The sequence below is a fragment of the Phyllobates terribilis genome, unplaced genomic scaffold (assembly GCF_046119375.1).
Source record: "Phyllobates terribilis strain yellow unplaced genomic scaffold, ASM4611937v1 Scaffold_2__4_contigs__length_985480577, whole genome shotgun sequence".
NCBI lineage: Eukaryota > Metazoa > Chordata > Amphibia > Anura > Dendrobatidae > Phyllobates > Phyllobates terribilis.
The window spans coordinates 357,776,490-357,800,294 of record NW_027362762.1 but is presented as its reverse complement, the minus strand read 5'-3'; the positions used below and the strand labels follow the sequence as shown (position 1 = coordinate 357,800,294).

Below are 23,805 nucleotides of genomic sequence, written 5' to 3'. Positions count from 1 at the left end.
AATTCAAATTTATATGTAGGGCAAGTATATTTGTACAATGGATCAAAATCTATTGCACTACTATGTTCTTTGCTCGTGCCCCTGTTTGTTTTTTTGCTATTTTATTGACCATTGTCCCCTGTTACTGTGCATTCCCTCCTTTTTCTTCTATTTATGATTCTGAATTAATAAAAGTTTATCAATATTACATAATTTTGTGGATCTTTATTTGAAGCTTTATCTCTCCGTTTTGTTTCTGAATTTATCTGCAGGTGTAGTGACGATTTTGACTTCATGGGTGTTTTCTAGAAACAAGCAGTAGTGGATATTGCTGAGTGAAAATTTCAAACTGCCATTGAAGTGACCAGTACGTTGTAGTGACCAGTACTTTGTGCCCAGCTCATGCTTCTGGAGACATGCACCTGTAAATTTGGCGGGTTTTCATCGCTACAGAAATGCCAAACATGTGGACCCTAAGTGTAGTTTAGGCACGCTGTGGGGCTCAAAATGAGGGGGGGGGGTGGCATTTGGATTTGGGAGCACAGAATTTTCTTAATTTCTGTTGGGGGGCAAGGGTCATTTCGTTTTTCCAGAGCCTTTGTGCTGCCAGTAACGTGGAAGCCCCTTATATTTTCGTTAACAGATGATGGAACTGAGTGGGGACTTGCTTATTTTGTGGATTGAGTTGAAGCTTTCATTGGGAACATTTTACATAACATTAATCCAGTGCTCTAGGCTGAGCATTTACATCGGGGCTTCCATCTAAATCTCCAAGTGATGTAATTCCGATGAAACCCCCACAGGATCCATTCACTATAATGAGGCAGCAGAGTTACTCTGGACTCCGTCTGGCCTCTGTTTAGCAGTGTGCCAACTACACTTTTATGCACGCCTAAAAAAACTGACACCGTGGGATCATACGCCGGACGGCTTCCACAGTGCCTCCATCTGCCTCATCACGGGGAATCTTTCACTGGGGGTTCCGTCTGAATCACGTATTTTAGAGATTTACATGGAAACCCCCGTGTAAGCGCTCAGCACAGAGCGCAGGATAAATGTGAGCTGAGCCTTACTGCGTTGTTTTGGGAAGCAGAATGAACAACTCAGCAGCAGGTGAAGTATTGGCTTTATTTATTTTTTACGCCGTTCCTCATGCAGTATAAGTGATTAAACGACTTTATTCTTCGGGTCTGTGAGATTACAGTGATACGAGATTTACAGCTGGTTTTTATGTTTGGCAGCTGTCACACACTAAAAGACACTTTTTTTGCAAAATCTAGTTTTTACATCGCCATATTTTGAGAGCTATAAATTTTCCATATTTCGGCCGACAGAGTCATGCTAGGGCTTGTTTTTTACAGGACGAGTTGATGTTTTTATTGGTACCATTTTTGGGCATACAAGAATTTTTCGCTTTCTATTCTGTTTTATTGGAGGCAGAATGAACAGAAAAAAGCAATACAGGAATTGTTTTTTGAGGTTTTTTTTTTATATGCCGTCCCGCATGTGGCAAAAGTGATAAGGCAGTTTTATTGTTAGTGTCAGTATGTTTATACCCCTATACACAATAAAAACTATTTTATAGAAAAAAGAATTGTTTTTGCATCACTTTGTTCTGAGAACTATAACTTTCTTATTTTTCTACTGATTGAGGTGTATGGCAGCTTGTTTTTTGCGGGACAAGATGATGTTTTTAGAGGTATCATTTTTATTTCCATTTGGCTTTTTGATTGCATTTTATTCCACTTTTTGTTTGGCGGTATGATGATAAAGCATCGTTTTTTTGCTCCGTTTTTTTTTTTGCTGTGTGCACAGAAGGGGTTAATTAGTGTGACAGTTTTATAGACAGGGTTGTTCTGGATGCAGCAATACCAAATATGTGTACTTTTTTTGTTTTTGCATAAATATACGGATTTATTGGTTTAATATATTTTTTTATTTTTTATTTATTTTGTAATTTTTTTTTAATAGTTTGAAAACATTTTTAGACTTTTTTTTACCTTTTTTACTTAGTCCCTGTATGGGACAATTTTTCTTTTTCTTTTTACATTGTCAGATCTCCTGTTAGACTCAGCTGCTGGCTGAGCCTAGCAGGCCACCGTACATGGCAGACCCGGAGGTCATCACATCGTCACTGACATCTCCAAGGTTATCGGGAAAAAATTCTAAATGGGAGTTCAGGAAATGTATCTTGAGAGACATATTGCATCCCAATTTCTTTGTAGTGTTGTAATAACTCAGTCACAAGATCTTTATAGTTTGGTGCTTTATTGTTAAACACTACACATCAGGGCCTCAGTCTCGCTTAGTTTTGTGTCAAAAACATTGTCTTTCATAATTTCCCATATTTGTGGCCCAAAAAAAAAATACCTTCCTTGATCTTGGCCTCCCTGATTTGTGGAAACTCGTTTCTGAGGTATGCAAAACCCTCGCCATCACGATCCATCGCCTTGACAAAATTCTTCAGCAGCCCAAATTTTATGTGGAGTGGTGGAAGGAAAACTTTTTCTGGAGCTACCAGAGGCTGATGCAGGACATTCTTTCTTCCAGGAGTCAAACTATTTCTTGGTGGGCACTGATTTTTTGTGAAATGTTTTTTGTGGTCTCTGGGGTCCCATTCACAGAGAAAAGAACAAAATGGTCCAAAATGTTGGTGGAGTGGCGACGGGCAGCTCTGAGCTATGTGAGACTGGCCTAATTGCTGAAGGAATGTTTGGATATGTGACTGAATTTCTTGTTTTACTTGTTATTCCAACAAACTTAGTCATACAGAAATAGCAATCTGTACAATGGTCTCTTGGCTCCAACCATACTATTGCAACAGCAAATGTCATGTGCCATGGTTTACCATTGAGCCAACTTGTGAGAAATTGTCTCAATGATAAGCAACAAATATGGGGGAACCAAAATTTGTCTTGCTCTCCAATTTTGCGCTGAAAATACAGGAAATAACTTTTCTTCACTAATGGCATTATGCATCTTTTCTGTAATTTTTAAAGTCACTTTGCCCTGCAATATAGAAAAAGATGTTGGGGTGGTTTACACATCTGAGCGACATGTTTAACAAAATGTCCTACGGCACAAGAACAGAATTAAAATTAAATTTATTCCAATAACAGTTTAAAGTACAAGAAAACTTAGCAATAAAAATACAACTGATATTCGCAAAGGACAGTGAGATAATGAAGCTTTTTGGTATGAAACCCCAAAGATTATTCAACCTTGAAAAAAACCGAAGACCTCTGTTTGTTACCAAAGTATGAAAACAAACCAACTTCATAAAAACAGTGCAAAGTTCTAACAATCCCAGCACCTAAAAAAGCAAAGGGTAACTTATGAAGGGGCAATGTATGCTAAATTTATTGGAAATACCAAAATTATGGAAAATTGGTGCCTGATAGGAAAATTCTGATTGCAGATTCGGAATTCGCACAAGAACAACCAACATTACTCATTTGGCAAAATCTTTGTTGATCAGTGTTTCTTTTAACTGTCTGACTCCATTTCAAATTATTTTTTGGGGGGGTGGACCGCCCCTTTAGAAAATAAATTAAAATGTAATTCTGCAGTATGATGAATGTTGCATTTCAGTTTTATATGTGTCTCTCTCACTATTCTGAAATTAATCTAAGATCAAATGTATATGTTAAGTCCACCATGTCATGAAGAAAAACTTCATCTCAGTCTAAAAATATTTACAAAAGGAATTTAGTCCATTGCATGCCTCATCATTGTTAGATGGATGGAAAAAGGATTAAATTAACAGAACACATACAGCATAGGAAGGAAATCATTATCTCATTCTGTCTGCAAGGAACTTATACCAGGATTACATCCATCTACCCTAATTAGTGATGCTGTAACCTGGTTCATATTTAAATGTAGCCTTTTCCATATTCACTCTAGTAAATGGGACTATCACCTACAGTGAAGTCAGTCTCCGGCATAACTACGTACATGACAACACATTTATAATATTTCATCCAGATGAAGTCATGATTAAATATTTTATCTCACAAACATAGAGGGTTACACCACGTTTAGAAAGGTCAAGAAAGACAAAAAAAGGAAGATGCGTGTGCATTTTCATGAAATCCAACTTAAGACCTGTGCTCAATGATGACATTGGGGTGTGCTACGACAATGTAGAGTCAGTATGGGTAAAATCCATAGGGCTGGTAATAATGTTAAGCTGCTTATTGGAGTTTCTTATAGGCTACCTAACATACAGTAGCTGAACAGGTAGGAGATTAAATGCTGCAACTAGAGATGAGTGGATTTATTGGCGGGACTCCGTTCCAGTGTCCACGTCAGTGGCACCTGGCAGATAGGCAAGAGGACAGTGAAACTCTTACCTTCCAGGTTGCTCGATGCAGCATTTGGTTAGCCAGGATTGGCACAACATCATCTGTGATGACCTGCAAAAACATATTACAGAGAATAATATAATAACTGACATGGATTCATGAAAGATAAGTTGTGTCTAACCAATATGTTGGGTTTCTATGAGGAGGTAAGTGCAAATCTGGATGCTGGTCCTGCGGGCGATGTGATTTATCTGGACCTTGCAAAGGCATTTGATACTGTACCACATAACAGCCTTATACTGAAGCAACAGAAGGAAGGACTAGGGAAACTATATGCAGATGGGTAAGATGGCCTTGTGGATGGGATTGAGAACAAAAGTGTCAGTCTTTGCTGATAACTAGTGTTGAGCGATACCTTCCGATATCAGGAAATATCGTATCGGATTGGATCGGACCGATACCCAAAAAGTATCGGATATCGCCGATTCCGATACCGCAAACCAATGCAAGTCAATGGGACACAAATATCGGAATGAAAATAAACCCTTTCTTTCCTTGTAGGTTAATTCTACATGAAGGAAAACAACTAAGAATAATGTAGAATGTATTACGCGAAAAGCCGACACTTCATCAGCGGCATACACCGGTACCCGACAATTTACAACAGAAAGAATATAGCTTCACACATAGCTTAGATAGATAGAAACATGTCAGTCACATATATATGAAGTACAGTGACAGTGTTGCTTACTGTGCTTGTCATTTAGTGTAAAGGATTTATTTAAAAAAATAATAGTGTTTTCATGCACCGTCTCTTTAAAAAAGCCGGCCGGCAATTCAGCAGCGGTACCCGACAATTTATAACAGAAAGAATAGAGCATCACACATAGATTAGATAGATAGAAACATGTCAGTCACATATATAAGAAGTACAGTGACAGTGTTGATTACTGTACTTGTCATTTAGTGTTAAAATAAAGGATTTATTTAAAAAAAAATTGGCGTGGGGTTCCCCGTAATTTTAGGCTCTAGCGGAGGTTAAGCAGACAGCTGGGCAGATGTTTGAAGCCTGGGAATGGGGTAATACCCACGGAGCTTCCCAGGCTACTAATATCAGCCCCCAGCTGAATACCTAGCCTTTACTAGCTATTAAAATGGGGGACCTCCCCAAAAAAATGACGTGGGGTCCCCCCTAATTTAATAGCTAGCAAAGGCTAGGCAGACAGCTGGGGGCTGATATTAATAGCACAGCAAGGGTGCCATGAATATTGGCCCCCTCCCAGGCTAGAAACACCAGCCGTCAGCCGCCCCAGAAATGGCGCATCCATAGGATGCCGTCACAGAGACACTGAGGAGCGCAAGCAAGCCTGCGCTTCTCAGTGTCTGCAGGATGACAGGCTGGATGGCAGCGTTCTGCTGCGGTCCAGCCTGTCATCTCGATGTAGCAGAGCTGAAGCTGTAGCGGGAACCATGGAAAGGTAAGGATGATGTTGCTTTATTATTTTTCTTTTATTGCAGGAGAGCGTTGACTTCAGCTGGAATGGGCGTGATGGTAAGTATGGTTTAATTTAGAACAATAAAGAATTGTGTGTTTATTTCAATTAAAGGACTTTATTCTGGGTGTCGTGTTTTTTTTTTTAAATACTTTACTAGACATGGCGGTCATGTCTAATATTGGCGTGACCCCATGAATTTTGGGCTTAGGGCCAGCTGATAATGCCAAGCTGGCCCTAACCCCTTTATTACCCAGTGAGCCACCGCACCAGGGCCCTGGATGAGTTGGGTACAGCGCCAGAAGATGGCGCTTCTATGAACGCGCCATTTTCCGGGGTGGCTGCGGACTGCAATTTGCAGCGGGGGTGGCCCAGAAAGCTTGGTCCTCCCAGCGCTGCGGATTCCAGCCCCGAGCTGCCTAGTTGTACCTGGCTGGACACAAAAACAGGGCGAAGCCCCACGTCAATTTTTTTTTAATTATTTCATGAAATAATTTAGAAAAAAAGGGTTTCCCTATATTGTTGTGTCCGGCCGGGTACAAATAGGCAGCTGGTGGTTGGGGGCAGCCCGTTCCTGCCTGCTGTACCTGGCTGGACACAAATATAGTGCGAAGCCCCACGTAAATTTTTTTTTAATTATTTCATGAAATAATTTAGAAAAAAGGGCTTCCCTATATTGTTGTGTCCGGCCAGGTACAAATAGGCAGCTGGTGGTTGGGGGCAGCCCGTTCCTGGATTCTGTACCTGGCTGGCATACAAAAATATGGCGAAGCCCACGTCAAAATTTTTGGGAAAAAATAATTAAAAAATAAATAATAATTTAGGGACTGCATCTTTATTAACTCCTCAAGTGTCATTTAGTGTTAAAATAAAGGATTTATTAAAAATAAAATTGGCGTGGGATCCCCCATAATTTTAGTCTCTAGCGGAGGTTAAGCAGACGGCTGGGGCAGATGTTTGAAGCCTGGGAAGGGGGTAATACCCACGGAGCTTCCCAGGCTACTAATATCAGCCCCCAGCTGAATACCTAGCCTTTACTAGCTATTAAAATGGGAGACCCCCCCAAAGAAATGATGTGGGGTCCCCCCTATTTTAATAGCTAGCAAAGGCTAGGCAGACAGCTGGGGGCTGATATTAATAGCCCTGGAAGGGTGCCATGAATATTGGCCCCCTCCCAGGCTAGAAACACCAGCCGTCAGCCTCCCCAGAAATGGCGCATCCATAGCATCTGGCACTTAGCCTCGCTCTTCCACGCTGCCCTGGTGCGGTGGCAGGGGGTAATAGTGGTGGGGTTCATGTCAGCGCCAGCTGCCATAAAGCCCAGGTTAGTAATGATGGGCGTCTATAAGACACCCCCATTACTAACCTACAAAGTGTTAAAAATAAAAAACACACACTACACCCAGAAAAAAATAATTTATTTGAAATAAAACACACCATTTTATTTAATTCTTAGTTTACTAAAAAAAAAATAGTTACCTGTCCACGTTCCTGCGCTGATCTCCCATGCACAGCTGTCACATCTGGAGATGGTGACAGCTGTGCATGGCTGCTGTAAGCTCACGCTGCCGGGAACACGTCCGCTCCCGGCAGCGCGAGCCACTGACTGAGGTTACCGGAGTGCATTCAGTCAGCGCTGCTCCGGGGACCTCCTGTACGGCACTGCTGTACCGTGGGAATTTCTCACGGTACAGCAGGGCCGTAAAGGAGCTAACCGGAACAGCGCTGCCTGAACTCCGGCGAACCCGCTTATGCAATGACGGGGCTGCTTTACGGGCTCGTCATTCTAGCGGCGGCAGCGGTTCAGAGCGGTCACATTCTATGTGGCTGCTCTAAACTGGAGATCATCATGGGACACTCGTGGACTACTATGGAGGGGTAAAGATAAGGTTGTGTTTTATTATTTTATATTTTATTACAGGAGATCAATGGCTTCGGGGAATTAGGTGTCTAGGTGAGTATAGGTGTATTTTTTTATTTTTTACTTTATTTTAGGTGGCGATCGGCGGGGACAGGTAATGTATAAACTAATTTATGTTAGGTAACCACTGGCCACCAATGAAATGTATTTAAAATTTATTGGGGACCAACAACCCCAAAAAAAAATATGAGGGCTTAAATAAAACATCTATAGGGGCAAAAATAGAAAACTATGGGGGACAAAATAACATATGGGCCAGTTTAAATAGTAGGATCAGGCTGATGGGAACTACTCCCATCAAGCTGATCCTGCTGGCACGAGTGGACGGGGGACAGACATAGGCCGATGGGAGTAGTAGTGTCACATCAGCCTATGTCTGCCTGCACACACACACCAGCACATACGCACAGACACCGCACACACTCCGCGCACTACTGATAACTAGTGTTGAGCATTCCGATACTGAAATATCGGGTATCGGCCGATATTCGCGGTATCGGAATTCCGATACTTAATTCCCATACTTTTACAAAATCGAATACCGAAATCGGACGTTCACATAATGCCTGCGCTCTGCAGTGTCTCTGAAGGATGACAAGCTGGATGGCAGCACTCAGCTGCGATCCAGTCTGTCATCAGAATGCCATCCCAGCTTGAAAGAATTCTCCTGATTGTTTAAAAACCGGCGGGCGGTAAAAAGCCGCCGGCTTTTAAACAATCACACAGCCCCATACTGCTTCCCCGCAGCCTCCCACGCCGATCCTCTGCTCCCCCCATCCTGATCGTAAGTTAGGACCGGGCGGGGAGTGCAGCACCAAGGAGCGGGGAGCGAAGGACCCGGGCGGGGAAGCCGGCAGTGAAAAGACTTCACCGCCGGCTTTCCTGTTCTGTGCTGCGCTCTCCCTCCGGTTATTTCAAATGAACAGCTGAGGTATCAGCTGATGCTGATCAGCTGTTCACTTGAAGTAGCCGCGGTGCCCTCAGAGGGTTCATGTGAGTTCATGCTTCACTGCATTGCATGAACTCACATGAACTTTCCCACAGCCGCACAGGTCAGCCTCACCTCCCAGACCATCAGCCCGTCATGATTAGTGTGTGCCGGGGTGTCTGTGCGATGTCTGCGGGTGTGTGCGGTGTCTGTGCGATGTCTGCGGGTGTGTGCGCGGTGTCTGTGCGATGTCTGCGAGTGTGTGCGGGTGTGTGCGTGCAGGCAGACATAGGCCGATGTGACACTACTACTCCCATCGGCCTATGTCTGTCCCCAGTCCACTCGTGCCAGCAGGATCAGCTCGATGGGAGCAGTAGTTCCCATCAGCCTGATCCTGCTATTTAAATTGCCCTACTGTGTCCCCAATAATTTTTAAATACATGTCATTGGTGGCCAGTGGTTACCTACAATAAATTAGTTTATACATTACCTGTCCCTGCCGATCGCCACCTAAAATAAAGTAAAAAATAAAAAACTACACCTATACTCACCTAGACACCTAATTCCCCGAAGCCATCGATCTCCTGTAATAAAATATAAAATAATAAACCACAACCTTATCCTTACCCCTCCGTAGTAGTCCACGAGTGTCCCACGATGATCTCCAGTTTAGAGCAGCCACATAGGATGTGACCGCTCTGAACCGCTGCCGCCGCTAGAATGATGGGGCCGTAAAGCAGCCCCGTCATTGCATAAGCGGGTTCGCCGGAGTTCAGGCAGCGCTGCTCCGGTTAGCTCCTTTACAGCCCTGCTGTACCGTGAGAAATTCCCACGGTACAGCAGTGCCGTAAAGAAGGTCCCCGGAGCAGCGCTGACTGAATGCACTCCGGTGACCTCAGTCAGTGGCTCCCGCTGCCGGGAGCGGATGCGTTCCCGGCAGTGTGAGCTTACAGCAGCCATGCACAGCTGTCACCATCTCCAGATGTGACAGCTGTGCATGGGATATCAGCGCAGGAACGTGGACAGGTAACTATTTTTTTTTTAGTAAACTAAGAATTAAATAAAATGGTGTGTTTTATTTCAAATAAATTATTTTTTTCTGGGTGTAGTGTGTGTTTTATTTTTAACACTTTGTAGGTTAGTAATGGGGGTGTCTTATAGACGCCCATCATTACTAACCTGGGCTTCATGGCAGCTGGCGCTGACATGAACCCCACCACTATTACCCCACTGCCACCGCACCAGGGCAGCGTGGAAGAGCGAGGCTAAGCGCCAGAATTGGCGCATCCTATGGATGCGCCATTTCTGGGGCGGCTGGCGGCTGGTGTTTCTAGCCTGGGAGGGGGCCAATATTCATGGCACCCTTCCTGGGCTATTAATATCAGCCCCCAGCTGTCTGCCTAGCCTTTGCTAGCTATTAAAATAGGGGGGACCCCACATCATTTCTTTGGGGGGGTCCCCCATTTTAATAGCTGGTAAAGGCTAGGTTTTCAGCTGGGGGCTGATATTAGTAGCCTGGGAAGCTCCGTTGGTATTACCCCCTTCCCAGGCTTCAAACATCTGCCCCAGCCGTCTGCTTAACCTCCGCTAGAGACTAAAATTATGGGGGATCCCACGCTAATTTTTTTTTTAATAAATCCTTTATTTTAACACTAAATGACACTTGAGGAGTTAATAAAGATGCAGTCCCTAAATTATTATTTATTTTTTAATTAATTTTTCCCAAAAATTTTGACGTGGGCTTTGCCATATTTTTGTATGCCAGCCAGGTACAGCATCCAGGAGCAGGCTGCAGCCAACTCCCAGCTGCCTAATTGTACCTGGCCGGACACAACAATATAGGGAAGCCCTTTTTTTATTATTTCATGAATTTCATGAAATAAGTAAAAAAAAAACAAAAACGTGGGGCTTCGCCCTATTTTTGTGTCCAGCCAGGTACAACTAAGCAGCTGCGGGCTGGAATCCACAGCGCAGGGAGGCCCAAGCTTTGTGGGCCCCCCTGCTGCGAACTGCAGTCCGTAGCCACCCCAGAAAATGGTGCGTTCATAGAAGCGCCATCTTCTGGCGCTGTATCCAACTCATCCAGGGCCCTGGTGCGGTACTCACTGGGTAATAAAGGGGTTAAGGCCAGCTTTGTATTATCCGCTGGCCCTAAGCCCGAAATTCATGGGGTCACGCCAATATTAGACATGACCGCCATAAATTTCTAGTAAAGTATTTAAAAAAAACACAACACCCAGAATAAAGTCCTTTAATTGAAATAAACACACAATTCTTTAATGTTCTAAATTAAACCATACTTACCGTCACGCCCATTCCAGCTGAATCCAACGATCTCCTGCAATAAAAGTAAAATAATAAAGCAACATCATCCTTACCTTTCCATGGTTCCCAGGACAGCTTCAGCTCTGCTACATCGAGATGACAGGCGGGATCGCAGCAGAAAGCTGCCATCCAGCCTGTCATCCCGCAGACACTGAGAAGCGCAGGCATGCTTGCGCTCCTCAGTGTCTGGCTGTGACGGCATCCAGATGAGCCGACAATGAACTCAGCTCACCTCATGCACGTCACTGACAGCGTGGGAGAATTCTCCTGCGCATGCGGTGAGCGTGAGAGACTCGGCTCATCTGGATGCCGTCACAGCCTGACACTGAGGAGCGCAAGCATGCCTGCGCTTCCCAGTGTCCGCGGGATGACAGGCTGGATGGCAGCTTTCTGCTGCGATCCAGCCTGTCATCTCGATGTAGCAGAGCTGAAGCTGTAGCGGGAACCATGAAAAGGTAAGGATGATGTTGGTTTTTTATTAGTTTTCTTTTATTGCAGGAGATCATTGGCTTCAGCTGGAATGGGCGTGATGGTAAGTATGGTTTAATTTACAACAATAAAGAATTGTGTGTTTATTTCAATTAAAGGACTTTATTCTGGGTGTCGTGTTTTTTTTTTTAAATTCTTTACTAGAAATTCATGGCGGTCATGTCTAATATTGGCGTGACCCCATGAATTTCGGGCTTAGGGCCAGCGGATAATACAAACTGGCCCTAACCCCTTTATTACCCAGTGAGCCACCGCACCAGGGCCCTGGATGAGTTGGGTACAGCGCCAGAAGATGGCGCTTCTATGAACGCGCCATTTTCCGGGGTGGCTGCGGACTGCAATTTGCAGCGGGGGGGGCAGAAAGCTTGGGCCTCCCTGCGCTGCAGATTCCATCCCCCAGCTGCCTAGTTGTACCTGGCTGGTCACAAAAATAGGGAGAAGCCCCACGTATTTTTTTTTTTAATTATTTCATGAAATTCATGAAATAATAAAGAAAAAAAGGGCTTCCCTATATTGTTGTGTCCAACCAGGTACAAATAGGCAGCTAGTGGTTGGGGGCAGCCCGTTCCTGCCTGCTGTACCTGGCTGGACACAAATATAGTGCGAAGCCCCACGTTAATTTTTTTTAAATTATTTCAGGAAATTCATGAAATAATTTAAAAAAAATTGATGTGGGGCTTCGCCCTATATTTGTGTCCAGCCAGGTACAGCAGGCAGGAACGGGCTGCCCCAACCACCAACTGCCTATTTGTACCTGGCCGGACACAACAATATAGGGAAGCCCTTTTTTTTTTTAATTATTTCATGAAATAATTAAAAAAAAATTGACTTGGAGCTTCGCCCTATTTTTGTGTCCAGCCAGGTACAACTAGGCAGCTGGGGGCTGGAATCCGCAACGCAGGGAGGCCCAAGCTTTCTGGGCCACACCCGCTGCAAATTGCAGTCCGCAGCCACCCCGGAAAATGGCGCGTTCATAGAAGCGCCATCTTCTGGCGCTGTACCCAACTCATCCAGGGCCCTGGTGCGGTGGCTCACTGGGTAATAAAGGGGTTAGGGCCAGTTTGGCATTATCAGCTGGCCCTAAGCCTGAAATTCATGGGGTCACGCCAATATTAGACATGACCGCCATAAATTTCTAGTAAAGTATTTAAAAAAAAAAACACAACACCCAGAATAAAGTCCTTTAATTGAAATAAACACACAATTCTTTACTGTTCTAAATTAAACCATACTTACCATCACGCCCATTCCAGCTGAAGCCAACGATCTCCTGCAATAAAAGAAAAATAATAAACCAACATCATCCTTACCTTTCCATGGTTCCCAGGACAGTTTCAGCTCTGCTACATCGAGATGACAGGCTGGACCGCTGCAGAACGCTGCCATCCAGCCTGTCATCCCGCGGACACTGAGAAGCGCAGGCATGCTTGCGCTCCTCAGTGTCAGGCTGTGACGGCATCCAGATGAGCCGAGTCTCTCACGCTCACCGCATGCGCAGGAGAATTCTCCCACGCTGTCAGTGACGTGCATGAGGTGAGCTGAGTTCATTGTCGGCTCATCTGGATGCCGTCACAGCCAGACACTGAGGAGCGCAAGCATGCCTGCGCTTCTCAGTGTCCGCGGGATGACAGGCTGGATGGCAGCGTTCTGCTGCGGTCCAGCCTGTCATCTCGACGTAGCAGAGCTGAAACTGTCCTGGGAACCATGGAAAGGTAAGGATGTTGTTGGTTTATTATCTTTCTTTTATTGCAGGAGATCGTTGGCTTCAGCTGGAATGGGCGTGATGGTAAGTATGGTTTAATTTAGAACAATAAAGAATTGTGTGTTTATTTCAATTAAAGGATTTTATTCTGGGTGTTTGTGTTTTTTTTTTTACTTTGACTATGGGGTTAGTAATGGGGGTGTCTTATAGACGCCTCTCCATTACTAACCTGGGCTTGATGTCAGCTGGCATTATAAGCTGACATCAACCCCAACCCTATTACCCCACTGCCACCGCTACAGGGCAGTGGGGAAGAGCGAGGCTAAGCGCCAGAATAGGCGCATCCTATGGATGCGCCATTTCTGGGGCGGCTGACGGCTGGTGTTTCTAGCCTGGGAGGGGGCCAATATTCATGGCACCCTTCCTGGGCTATTAATATCAGCCCCCAGCTGTCTGCCTAGCCTTTGCTAGCTATGAAAATAGGGGGGACCCCAAGTCATTTTTTGGGGGGGTCCCCCATTTTAATAGCTAGTAAAGGCTAGGTATTCAGTTGGGGGCTGATATTAGTAGCCTGGGGAGCTCCGTGGGTATTACCCCCTTCCCATGCTTCAAACATTTGCCCCAGCCGTCTGCTTAACCTCCGCTAGAGACTAAAATTACGGGGAACCCCACGCCAATTTTTTTTTTAATAAATCCTTTATTTTAACACTAAATGACAAGTACAGTAATCAACACTATCACTGTACTTCATATATATGTGACTGACATGTTTCTATCTAATCTATGTGTGATTCTCTATTCTTTCTATTCTAAATTGTCGGGTACAGATCCTGAATTGCCGGCCGACTTTTTTAAAGAGACAGTGCATGAAAACACTATTATTTTTTTTAATAAATCCTTTACACTAAATGACAAGTACAGTAATCAACACTGTCACTGTACTTCATATATATGTGACTGACATGTTTCTATCTATCTAATCTATGTGTGAAGCTCTATTATTTCTGTTATAAATTGTCGGGTACCGGTGTATGCCGCTGCTGAATTGCCGGCTTTTCATGTTTCACTGTGAGCACTGTTCCCATCGATTTGGGCAACCACCTCCCCCAATACATTCTACATTATTGTTAGTTGTTTTCCTTCATGTAGAATTAACCTACAAGGAAAGAAAGGGTTTATTTTCATTCCGATATTAGTGTCCCATTGACTTGCATTGGTTTCCGGTATCGGAATCGGCGATATCCGATACTTTTTGGGTATCGGCCCGATCCAATCCGATCCGATCCGATATTTCCTGATATCGGAAGGTATCGCTCAACACTACTGATAACACAAAACTATGTAGGGATTTAAAAACTGAGCTTGATAGTATAATATTACAAAATGATCTGGATAAGATGTCTGCATGGGAAAACACTTGGCAAATGAGGTTTAACCCCTTCGTGCCATGGTCATTTTAGTTTTTGCTGTCCCTTCTTCAAAGAGCCATAACTTTTTTTCTGTCAATATAGCTGTATGAAGGCTTGTTTTTTGCAAGATAAGCTGTACTTTTGAATGACACCATTCATTCTACCACATAGTGTACTGGGAAACGGTAAAAAAAAATTCCAAATGCGCTGAAATTGCAAAAGAGGTGCATTTCCACAATTGTTTTTTTTTTTCATTTACCATGTTCACTATATGGTAAAACTGACCTGGCAATGATTCCCCAGGTCAGTATGAGTACGTAGTTACTAAACATGTATAGGTTTATTTAAGTGGTGAAAAAAAATTTGGAAATTTGTGTAAGAAAAGGGACTTGAAGCTTCGATCGTTTGATCGCTTGTACTATATGTTGGAGTGCATCAGCACTGCTACGTATTGTGAAAATCACAAGCTCCTATGAGCTGGCTTTCACAGGAGGATCGTAATGACAGGCACAATGGGATTCAGTAGACCCTCGGCTGTCATCACATCCCATCGGCGCACCGCGATCAAGTCACAGGTGTTCAGATGGGAGCGTGGAAAGACGCGCGCTCCTGTTGGCGCATGTTAAATCCCACTGTCAATCTCGGTTAGCGGGATTTAACAGGTTAACAGCCACGGGTGGAGCAATCATGTGCAGGGAAAGAAGCATGCTTGGCGTTTGAGCCTGCATCAAAGTCAGGGAGCCGGCATATGGTGTATTGAAATGTCATACAGGTGCATCTCACTAAATTAGAATATCATCAAAAAGGTAATTTATTTCAGTTCTTCAATACAAAAAGTGAAACTCATTTATTATATAGAGTCATTACAAACAGAGTGATCTATTTCAAGTGTTTATTTCTATTAATGTTGATGATTATTGCTTACAGCCAATGAAAACACAGAAGTCATTATCTCAGTAAATTAGAATACTTTTACAACAGCTTGAAAAATGTTTTTTAAATACGAAATGTTGGCCTACTGAAATGTATGTTCAGTAAATGCACTCAGTACTTGGTCGGGGCTCCTTTTGCATCAATTACTGCATCAATGCGGCGTGGCATGGAGGCGATCAGCCTGTGGCACTGCTGAGGTGTTATGGAAATCCAGGTTGCTTTGATAGCAGCCTTCACCTCGTCTGTATTGTTGGGTCTGGTGTCTCTCATCTTCCTCTTGACAATACAAAAGGTCAGGCGAGTTTGCTGGCCAATCAAGCACAGTTATACTGTTGTTTTTAGACCAGGTATTGGTACTTTTGTCAGTGTGGACAGGTGCCAAATCCTGCTGGAGAATGAAATTTCCATCTCCAAAAAGCTTGTCGGCAGAGGGAAGCATGAAGTGCTCTAAAATTTTCTGGTAGATGGCTGTGCTGACTTTGGTCTTGATAAAACACAGTGGACCTACACCATCAGATGACATGGCTCCCCAAACCTTCACTGATTGTGGAAACTTCACACTAGACCTCAAGCAGCTTGGATTGTGGCCTCTCCACTCTTCCTCCAGACTCTGGGACCTTGATTTCCAAATGAAAATTGGAACTCTGGGACCTTGTGGAGTGTGTCAATGACTGCCTTCTGGACATCTGTTAAGTCAGCAGTCTTCCCCATGATTGTGGAGCCTACTGAAACAGACTAAGGGGCCTTTTTAAACGCTGTTTTTTTGTTAATTATTTTAATTTACTGAGATAATGACTTTTGTGTTTTCATTGGCTGTAAGCCATAATCATTAACATTAACAGAAATAAACACTTGAAATAGATCACTCTGTTTGTAATGACTCTATATAATATATGAGTTTCACTTTTTGTATTGAAGAACTAAAATAAATTAACTTTTTGACGATATTCTAATTTAGTGAGATGCACCTGTATATAGGTACGGGGTCAATGTTAATAAATGTAGAGTAATACACCTAGGATGGAGTAACCCCATTGCTGAAAATATAATAAATTGAAATATACTGAGTATTACAGAATAGGAGAAGGACTTGGGTATTCTGGTTACAAGTAAGCTAAGCAGCAGTGCTCAATATCAGGCAGCAGCTGCAAAAGCAAACACAATTTTAGAGTGCATAAAAAGAGAGGCAAAATCTTGTGATCAAAATGTATTGTTACCACTCTATAAATCACTTGTAAGGCCACATCTAGAATATGGGATTTATTTTAATAAGGATATTTGGAAGTTGGAGACAGATCAAAGGCAGGCAACTAGAGTACAGGGTAATATATGACTAGTATATAATACAATATAAAGGTGTACTGGTATAATGATATACAGACATCAGATGTCATACAGGATAGTATCTAATGGTATGATATTATACTGTGAGTGCAGAACATCAGATGTTATACCAGCCACATATTATCCTGTACATAACATCTGATGTCTGTGCATATAGTATATTACATCCAATATACAGAATAAAATTGACTGGTATATGATATGACTACCGACATCCAATCAGGTATATAAAATATGTGCATTATACAGTATATACACTGTCATATGTATATACATACAATATTCTGTATACTATATAAGATCTCATATCTGTATCACAGTGTACCAGCACTGTTACATCATGTACCAGCACTGTATGTGCTATACTGTATGCACTGACATTAAGTGATATATGCACTGAACAGGAGTGGGCAATTAATTAGGCTGGGCAACCAATAGGATGCAATTAATTCTGCTCAATAATATTATTAACACACTAATTATAATTATTTTACATAAATATCAATTTTATCACTTAATATTGAGTAGAATTAAGTATGCTGACAACCTCTATATACAGTATGAGCCTCACACAGCCCCCTATATATGGTACAGTATGAGCATCCACACAGCCCCAACATACAGTTTGAGACCCCACATAGCTCCCTATATACAGTATTAGCCGTCACATAGCCTCTTTATATACAGTATGAGCCCCCACAGAATCCTCCTATATAGAGTATGAGCCCCCACATAGCCCCCCTACATACAGTATGAGCAAGACATAGCCTCTGTATATACAATATGAGCCCCCACACAGTCCCACTATATATAGTATTAGCTCTCACATAGACCCTCTATACACAATATGAGCCCCCACACAGCCTCTCTATATACAGTATGAGCCCCCACACAGTCTTCCTATATAGAGTAATATCCCACACATAGTCTCCTATATACAGTGGGTACGGAAAGTATTCAGACGCCTTTACATTTTTCACACTTTGTTTCATTGTAGCCATTTGGTAAATTCTAAAAAGTTCTTTTTTCTCATTAAAGTACACTCTGCACCCCATCTTAAATTAAAAAAAAACAGAAATGTAGAAATTTTTGCAAATTTATTAAAAAAGAAAAACTGAAATATCACATGGTCATAAGTATTCAAACCCTTTGCTCAGAATTGAGTAGAAGCATCCTTTTGAGCTAGTACAGCCATGAGTCTTCTTGGAAATGATGCAACAAGTTTTTCACACCTGGATTTGGGGATCCTCTGCCATTCTTCCTTGCAGATCCTCTCCAGTTCCGTCAGATTTGATGGTGAACGTAGGTTGACAGCCATTTTAAGGTCTCTCCAGAGATGCTCAATTGGGTTTAGGTCAGGGCACTGGCTGGGCCAGTCAAGAATGGTCACATAGTTGTTCTGAAGCCAGTGGTTTGTTATTTTAGCTGTGTGATTAGGGTCATTGTCTTGTTGGAAGGTGAAACTTTGGCCAAGTCTGAGGTCCAGAGCACTCTGGAAGAGGTTTTCATCCAGGATATCTCTGTACTTGACCGCATTCATGTTTCCTTCAATTGCAACCAGTCATCCTGTCCCTGCAGCTGAAAAACACCCCCATAGCATGATGCTGCCACCACCATGTTTCACTGTTGGTATTGTATTGGGCAGGTGATGAGCAGTGCCTGGTTTTTGCCACACGTACCGCTTAGAATTATCACCAAAAAGATCTATCTTCATCTCATCACACCAGAGAATCTTATTTATCATAGTCTGGGAGTCCTTCATGTGTTTTTGAGCAAACTCTATGCGGGCTTTCATATGTCTTGCACTAAGGAGAGGCTTCCCTCGGGCCACTTTGCCATAAAGGCCCGACTGGGGGAGGGCTGCAGTGATAGTTAACTTTGTAGAACTTTCTCCCATCTCCCTACTGCATCTCTGGAGCTCCGCCACAGTGATCTTGGGGTTCTTCTTTACCTCTCTCACCAAGGCTCTTCTACCACGATTGCTCAGTTTGGCTGGATGGCCAGGTCTAGAAAGACTTCTGGTGGTCCCAAACTTCTTCCATTTAAGGATTATGGAGGCCACTGTGCTCTTAAGAACCTTGAGTAATGCAGAAATTCTTTTGTAACCTTGGCCAGATCTGTGCCTTGCCACAATTCTGTCTCTGGGCTCCTTGGGAAGTTTTTTTGAGCTCATGATTCTCATTTGGTCTGACATGCTTATATAGACAGGTGTGTGCCTTTCCAAATCAAGTCCTATCAGTTTAATTAAACACAGCTGGACTCCAATGAATGAGTAGAACCATCTCAAGGAGGATCACAAGGAAATGGACAGCATGTGACTTAATTATGAGTGTCTGACCAAAGGGTCTGAATACTTATGACCATGTGATATTTCAGTTTTTCTTTTTCTGTTTTTTTTCAGTGAAGATGGTGTGCAGAGTGTACTTTAATGAGAAAAAAACAATGAACTTTTTAGAATTTACCAAATGGCTGCAATGAAACAAAGAGTGAAAAATTTAAAGGGATCAAAATACTTTCCGTACCCACTATACCATATGAGCCCCCACAGTCCCACTAGATACAGTATTAGCCCCAACATAACCACTCTACATACATTATGAGCCCCCACACAGCTTCCCTACATACAGTATTAGCCTTCATTTAGCCTTTCTATATACAGTTTGAGCCTCCACATAGCCCCTCAATATACAGAATGAGCCCCCCCACAGCCCCCTTAGAGTATTAGCCTTCACGTAGCCTCTCTATATACAATATGAGCCCCACATAGCTCTTCTGCATACAGCATTAGCCTCCATACAGTCTCCCTATAAACAGTATGAGCCCCCACATAGCATCCTATATACAGTATGAGTCCCCACATAGCCCCTCTATATACAGTATGAGTCACACACAGTCCCATTATATACAATATTTGCCCTCACATAGCCCTTTTATATACAGCATGAGGTCTCACACAGCCTCTCTATATACAGTATGAGACCCCACATAGCCCCTCTATATACGGTATGAGCCCCACACAGTCCCCTTATATACAGTAATAGACCTCACATGGCCCTCTAAATAGTATGAGCCCCCACATAGCTCTTCTATATACAGCATGAGTCTCCATACAGTCCCCCTATAAACAGTATGAGCCCCCACATAGCACTCTACATACAGTATGAGTCCCCACATAGCCCCCCTATATACAATATGAGTCACACACAGTCCCATTATATACAATATTAGCCCTCACATAGCCCTTCTATATACAGCATGAGGTCTCACACAGCCTCTCTATATACAGTATGAGACCCCACATAGCCCCTCTATATACAGTAATAGACCTCACATGGCCCCTATAAATAGTATGAGCCCCCACATAGCCTCCCTATACACAGTATGAGCCCTCACACAGACCCCTACATAAAGTTTGAGTCCTTTATACAAAGCCTCTCTGTATATAATAGGAGCCTCCACATAGCCCCTAACTACAGTATTATCCCCCACATAGCCTCTCTATATGAAGCATGAGCCCCCCCACACTGCCTCTCTATATACAGTATGAGCCTCCACATAGCCCCAGATATACAGTATGAGCCCCACATAACCTCCTATATACAGTATGAGACTCCACATAACCTTCTATATAGAGTATGAGCCCCATTTCAGCCTATATACAGTGTGCCCCCAAGATAGCTGGCAATACACAGGCACAGATCACATACACATATAGAAATAAAACAAAAACAACCACACTGACCTCATGACCTCACTCCCGTTCCCCGGCGCTCTGCTCCGGTCTCCAGCATACTGACTCTCCACACAGCAGACATGATGTGTTCACCGAAGAATACAGATAGTGATGATTTCGGGACGCTGGCCTTGGAAGGGTATGGTGCGGTCCATGAGCCACTCCTGCAATATAGGCTCAATATACTGATATATAGAGATACTGTACATTTCTATATACCACTGCATTTCTGTGTACCTTTATTCTAGAGTTCAGAGATTTTTTTTTCTTCCTATAAAATTACTACAAAATAATGAAAAACAATTACAATAATGGCATATGAATGCACCTCTTTTTTTTAAATAAACGTCACAAATCAGCAAATTTACCAAACAGGATGAAAACACTTTTAAAAGTTGGCTGCTGAAAAAAAAGTTTCTTGCTGAAGTAATGTTTGAAGATCCTTTATTGTCCACTATGCATTTCAATGCCATACTGGTGTCTTTATCAAGTGAAGAAACCGACAGTGCAGCCAACATTTAAATGTGTTTTTATGATACTTGGTAAATTTATTTGGCAGAAATGCTCCCCCAGCCACAGGCAGCAGCAGCTGGCCCTGACACCTTCACAGTGGTTGTGTATCACACAACACCCCAGGTGAACACCCGTGATTGATAAATTCAGCCCTTATACTGGGGCTTTACCCTATATGTGCGCTTCCTTTCCACAAATCAGCAAATAACAGGCTTATTTGGTATTCCTGTAATCGAAACAACCTGTACCACACAGTGATCAAACTATTTATGATTGAAAAAAATGGAGTAAAAAATGTGATTGATTTTTAATAAACCCATAAAAATGTAGGAAAAATGTAATGATGAGGCCGTGTTCACATGTAGTGTATAAGCAGCATTTTTCTGCTGCTTTTATCTGCATGTTTTCTGCAGGTGTCCGCTCCAAACTACACAATAACAATCTTCTCTGATCATTGCATTTTTGCTGCATATTTTCCCCTTTGTTTGATGTATTGTTTGTGTGGATTTGAGTCAGCATTTTTAATGCTTTTTTATACTACAGAAAAGCTTTGATTTTGCAGTTAAATGCGTTTTTTACATGTGTTTTTATAGGCTCCCCAAAAAAGCTTATAGTTAAAAAAGCACCCAAACACACAGTACAGTGGGCAAGAGTTTTCATTTAATCACATCCACTTTGCTAAGCCATGTTCACATGCCGCATAAATGCAGCATTTTTTTCTGCTCTGTTTTTTTGCACAGAAAATCTGCTGCATTTAACTGTAAAAGCAAATTGGATGTGATTTCATGAAAACTTCATAGACTGGGTGTCTATAGACGCTGTTGAAATATGTGGTGTTGGTGAATTTTTTATATATGCTTCTATGAAGAGTCGGAAAAAAATACTTTTTAAAAAAACAAAAGCACAGTTATGTTAATAAGAGAAGAATATAACTTAAAGGGAATCTGTCATATAATAAAATACTATTAACCTGCAGGTATGGGGTTAATCTGCAGGTTAACAGCATTCTGAAGTTGCCCGGTGCTTGCACTGAGAGCCCCGCAGCTGGGATGACATCAACTTTATTACTCCTGGCAGCCTTGGGATTTCAGTCATGGGGGTGGGACAGTGAGGGTTCAATCACCGCTCAGTGCCTTATGTGGGGCTGCATGAGTGCTGCTGGTGTCGGGGAGCTACATTACATTGATGGTATTGTGAATTCACAGATGTACTGCTCTACATTGAAAGAGAAGACACTACCACCACTATACATGCACTTTTCCAACATGACATTGATCCAAATCACACATCTATTGCATTCCTGAAGAATAGGATGAAAGTGATTCAGTGGCCAAATATGTCTCCTGATCTGAACCCAACAGAAACACTTATGAGAAATTCTGAAGAGAAAAGTTGTCATCACTCTCCATCCAGTATCAAGGCTCTAAGAGAGGTCGTTCTTGAAGAATGGAAAAAGATAAATGTTGCAATATGTCGCCAACTTGTTCCTTCCCTGCCTAGAAGACTTGATGCTGTCCTTAAAAATCATGGAGAACATACAAAATACTAGATGTAGTAATTTTTGATGTGGAGTGTATTAATTTTTGTGTCATCTAATTTGCGTAAAACTGAAGATTTTGTTATGAAAGTTATATTATTAACATTACTTTCATGTTATGGGTTAAAAAAATGTTCTCTGAAACTCAGTCTTGTAAAAATGTTGGAAATTGTTCTTGTGTTTAGTAAGATATTGATTAAAATCTTCCTTTTCATGGGGGTGCACTTATTTATGCTAATCACTGTAAAAATTCCACTTACCTTTGGAATTTGGAAATGCAAACCAAGTCTATAAGGCATTATGGGAAGCAGCACTGCAAAATGGGAGCGCTGATCTCTGACTCACAACTGCAGGGCATTATGGGGAAATGAGTGCCACAAATACACAGAAGTTTTTTTTAAAAAGAACTAATTAATATGGCAATGATATACCTCTGTACCGTTAATGGATCAGAATACTACTAGCAAAAGCTATACAGTCATGTCGGTAGATTTATAAACAAGTATAAATCTAATGATATATTGATCTTTATCTATTCAACTTTTGCTAGTATAATTCTGATCCATTAATGGTACAGAGATATAACATCACCATATTACTATTATTTTTATAATATTTGTGTCTGTGATTGTTTTTATTATTTTAATAAATAGGAGTCAACTAAAATTTTGAGTGACATTGTACCCTTCCCTTATACAATAATCATCAATAGGTACAATATATAGTGTTTCATAGCAAATCCTGGATCCCTAGCACATTCATCACCACATATCTCGGCCTCAGTGGCTCACATTTCTAGCATTCTTCCCTGGGATCTTCAGTCTGAGCAGTGACCTCTTAGACCAATGCAGTGAAACGTTGATTGGTCTGGTTAACTGCAAGTGATTGCTAGCATTCCATGAGAGTCTTTTCTGACTGGCTACAAATGCAGCTTCTCAGCAATACATAATAATATAATAAAAATCTTTATTTTTATATAGCGCTAACATATTCCACAGCGCTTTACATACATTGTTGTCGCTGTCCCCATTGGGGCTCACAATCTACTGTAGATTCCCTATCAGTATGTCTTTGATGTGGGAGGAAACTGGAGAACCCAGAGGAAACCCACACAAACATGGGGAGAACATACAAACTCCTTGCAGATGTTGTCCTTGGTGGGATTTGAACCCAGGACCCCAGTGCTGCAAGG

The 23,805-nt window shown here is 42.4% G+C and overlaps 1 long non-coding RNA gene across 1 annotated transcript in view; it reads right to left on the bottom strand.

Moving 5' to 3' along the window:
• Positions 1-2,367: 2,367 nt before the first annotated feature.
• Positions 2,368-23,805, bottom strand: part of LOC141252116 (uncharacterized) — a 77,337-nt gene continuing 55,899 nt past the window's right edge. Inside the window, exons 2-4 of the long non-coding RNA XR_012313582.1 lie at positions 20,573-20,727; positions 4,335-4,397; positions 2,368-2,988 (exon numbers count right to left, since the gene is read on the bottom strand). This is a non-coding gene — a long non-coding RNA (uncharacterized lncRNA). The remainder of the gene's footprint in view (positions 2,989-4,334; positions 4,398-20,572; positions 20,728-23,805) is intronic.